The following is a 207-nucleotide window of genomic DNA, read 5'->3' as shown; positions in this document are numbered from 1 at the left end:
ATTAAACCCAGTTGGATTGATGTACTCCTCGTCTCTCTCCGTTCCTTGCTCCTGACTCCGCTCAGCAGTGCACCCGTGACAGAATACCGGACCAAACAGTAAGCGGCATCCCTTCCCCGTGTTTAATTTCCGTGTTTTTGAACGTTTTTTTTTCCTGGTTTCCCCCCCACCCCCGCGGCGTTGGAAATTGCCGCTCGCGTCGGCGCC

Source organism: Sinocyclocheilus anshuiensis, unplaced genomic scaffold (assembly GCF_001515605.1).
Source record: "Sinocyclocheilus anshuiensis isolate Anshui unplaced genomic scaffold, SAMN03320099.WGS_v1.1 scaffold731, whole genome shotgun sequence".
Classification (NCBI taxonomy): domain Eukaryota; kingdom Metazoa; phylum Chordata; class Actinopteri; order Cypriniformes; family Cyprinidae; genus Sinocyclocheilus; species Sinocyclocheilus anshuiensis.
This window is presented reverse-complemented; position numbering follows the sequence as displayed.